The 3,800-nt window shown below is 33.5% G+C and overlaps 1 non-coding gene across 1 annotated transcript; it reads left to right on the top strand.

Annotated features, from left to right (window-relative positions):
• The first annotated feature begins 631 nt into the window (after nt 1-631).
• Nucleotides 632-735, top strand: LOC127739799 (small nucleolar RNA R71). Its single transcript, XR_008000541.1, has one exon. It is a non-coding gene; the product is annotated as a small nucleolar RNA R71 (small nucleolar RNA).
• Nucleotides 736-3,800: the final 3,065 nt, after the last annotated feature.

Raw genomic sequence — 3,800 nt, 5'->3', positions numbered from 1 at the left:
GACCTTGTTTCACTCATGAAACTTAAGGTGGCCTTAGACAAATCAGAGACTATATTTGCTAAGTTAGAGGGGCTCTGTTCAGAATTCTTTGTCCGTTGCTGAGAAGATGATGGAAAAGGCTTGCTATTGCTGAGCCTGTTTCTTCCACCATTATTAAAGCCTTGTTGAGGCTTTTGTTGATCCTTCCATGAGAAATTTGGATGATTTCTCCATGATGAATTATAGGTGTTTCCATAAGGTTCACCCATGTAATTAACCTCTGCCATTGCAGGGTTCTCAGGATCAAGCTTCTTCAGAAGCTACCTCTTTAGTACTGTTGGATGCATTTTGACATCCATTCAGACTTTAAGAGATCATGTTGACTTGCTGAGTCAACACTTTGTTCTGAGCCAATATGGCATTCAGAGTATCAATTTCAAGAACTCCCTTCCTCTGAGGCGTCACATTATTCACAAAATTCCTCTCAGAAGTGTGCATGAACTGGTTATTTGCAACCATGTCAATAAGTTCTTGAGCTTCTGTAGGCGTTTTCTTTAGGTGAATGGATCCAGCTGCAGAATGGTCCAGTGACATTTTCGAAAACTCAGATAGACCATAATAGAATATATCTAATGTGGTCCATTCTGAAAACATGTCAGAAGGACACTTTTTGGTCATCTACTTGTATCTTTCCCAAGCTTCATAGAGGGATTCACCATCTTTTTGCTTGAAGGTCTGAACATCCACTCTAAGCTTGCTCAGCTTTTGAGGAGGAAAGAATTTATCCAAGAAGGTTGTGACCAGCTTATCCCAGGAGTCCAGACTATCTTTAGGTTGTGAGTCCAACCATGTTCTAGCTCTGTCTCTTACAGCGAAAGGGAAAAGCATGAGCCTGTAGACTTTAGGATCTACTCCATTTGTCTTAACAGTCTCACAAATCTGCAAGAACTCAGTTAAAAATTGGTAAGGATCTTCAGATGGAAGTCCATAAAACTTGCAGTTTTGTTGCATTAAAGCAATTAGTTGAGGCTTAAGCTCAAAATTGTTGGCTCCAATGGCAGGAATGGAGATGCTTCTTCCATCAAATTTGGACGTTGGTTTTGTGAAGTCACCAAGCATTCTCCTTGCATTATTGTTGTTGGGTTCGGCTGCCATCTCCTTCTCTTGTTCAAAAATTTCAGAAAGGTTGCCTCTGGATTGTTGTAATTTAGCTTCTCTTAGTTTCCTCTTCAGAGTCCTTTCAGGTTCTGGATCAGCTTCAACAAAGATGCCTTTTTCCTTATTCCTGCTCATATAGGAAAGAAGAGAACAAGAAAAGAAAGAGGAATCCTCTATGTCAAAGTATAGAGATTCCTTTATGTTAGTAGAAGAAAAAAAGGGCAGAGTAGTGAAGAAGAATGGGTAAAGATAGAGGTGGTGATCTGAGATGAAGAGAGATGAAGAGAAGGGTTAGTGAATAAATAAATAAATAGATAGAAGGAGAAATAGAGAATTTCGAAAATAATTTTGAAAAAGTGGTTAGTGATTTTCGAAAATTAAAGATAAGATATGATTAAAATTAAAATTTAAACAATTAAAAAGAATTTTTTTGAAAAAGAGGGAGGTATTTTCGAAAATTAGAGGGGGAAAAGTAGTTAGGTGGTTTTAAAAAAGATAAGAAACAAATAAAAAGTCAAATAGTTAGTTGAAAAAGATATTAAAATCAAATTTGAAAAGATAAGAAGATAAGAAGTTAAGATATTTTGAAATCAAAATTGAAAAAGATAAAATTTTGAAAAAGATAAGATTAAAAGATAAGATAGATAAGATATGGTTGAAAAAGATTTAATTTTAAAATTAAAATTAATTACTTAACTAACAAGAAACTTAAAAGGATATGATACTAGATTTTGAAGATTGAACCTTTCTTAACAAGAAAGTAACAAACTTCAAATTTTTGAATCAATCATATTACTTGTTAGTGTAATTTCAAAAATTTGATATAAAGATAAGAAAAAGATTTTGAAAATATTTTGAAAAAGATATTTGGATTTTTTCGAAAATAATAAAAAAAATGAAAAAGATATGATTTTTGAAAAAGATTTTGAAAAGATAAAATTTTTAAATTTGAAAATTTGACTTGACTTGTAAGAAACAACTAATTTTAAAAATTTTTTGACTAAGTCAACTCAAATTTTTGAAAATTTGGAGAGAATTAAGGAAAAGATATTTTTTTGATTTTTTTGAATTTTTAATGATGAGAGAGAAAAAAATAAAAACGTCATTTTTGTGTTTTTCTCTTTTCTTTATGGATCAAAACGAAGAATGCATGCAAGAACACTATGAATGTCAAGATGAACACCAAGAACACTATTGAAGATCATGATGAACATCAAGAACATAATTTTGAAAAATTTTTGATGCAAAGAAAACATGCAAGACACCAAACTTAGAAATCTTTAATGCATGGACTCTAACAAACAAAAAAATGCATATGAAAAACAACAAACAACACAAAACAAGAAAACATCAAGATCAAACAAGAAGACTTGTCAAGAACAACTTGAAGATCATGAAGAACACCATGAATGCATGAATTTTCGAAAAATGCAAGAAAATTTTTTTAAAGCATGCAATTGACACCAAACTTAAAAGTTGACTCAAGACTTGAACAAGAAACACAAAATATTTTTTATTTTTATGATTTTATGATTTTTTTTTGTATTTTATTTATTTTTTTCGAAAATTATATTTTAAGAAAACAACAATAAAGAAAAATTTTTGAAAGATTTTTGAAAACTTTTTTGAAAAGAAAATAAAAAGAAAATTACCTAATCTGAGCAACAAGATGAACCGTCAGTTGTCCATACTCGAACAATCCTCGGCAACGGCGCCAAAAATTTGGTGGACGAAATTGTGATCATCAATGTTGTATTCTTTGTTGTTGTATGGAATAATTATAATGGCTCTTTGCTATGTGTGGTCACAACTCCGTTCAACTAACCAGCAAGTGTACTGGGTCGTCCACGTAATAAACCTTACATGAGTAAGGGTCGATCCCACAGAGATTGTTGGTATGAAGCAAGCTATGGTCATCTTGTAAATCTCAGTCCGGCGGATAATAATTGATTATGGATTTTCGAATAATAATAAATAATAAACAGAAAATAAAGATAATTAAAATAGGATAGAAATACTTATGTAAATTAATGATGGGAATTTCAGATAGGTGTATGGAGATACTGTGCCCTTTCTTTTTCTACTTTCCTACTTCTTCCTTCCAGTTCTTTCATTCCTTCCTATGGCAAGCTGTATGTAGGGCATCACCGTTGTCAATGGCTACATCCCATCCTCTTAGTGAAAAAGGTCCAAATGCTCTGTCACACCACGACTAATCATCTGTCGGTTCTCAATCAGGTTGGAATAGAATCCTTTGATTCTTTTGCGTCTGTCACTAACGCCCAGCCTTCAGGAGTTTGAAGCTCGTCACAGTCATTCAATCCTAGAATCCTACTCGGAATACCACAAACAAGGTTTAGACTTTCCGGATTCTCATGAATGCCTCAATCAATCTAGCTTATACCACGAAGATTCTGTTTAAGGAATCTAAGAGATACGCGCCCGGCCTAAGGTAGAACGGAAGTGGTTGTCAATCACGCGCGTTCATAGGCGAGAATGATGATGAGTGTCACGGATCATCACATTCATCAAGTTGAAGTGCAACGAATATCTTAGAATAGGAATAAAGAGAATTGAATAGGAAATAATAGTAATTGTATTGAAACTTGAGGTACAGCAGAGCTCCACACCCTTAATCTATGGTGTGTAGAAACTCCACCGTT

This window comes from Arachis duranensis, chromosome 6 (genome assembly GCF_000817695.3).
Source record: "Arachis duranensis cultivar V14167 chromosome 6, aradu.V14167.gnm2.J7QH, whole genome shotgun sequence".
Taxonomy (NCBI): Eukaryota; Viridiplantae; Streptophyta; class Magnoliopsida; order Fabales; family Fabaceae; genus Arachis; species Arachis duranensis.
The sequence above is the reverse complement of the archived record's forward strand: the minus strand, read 5'-3'. Positions and strand labels throughout refer to the sequence as shown.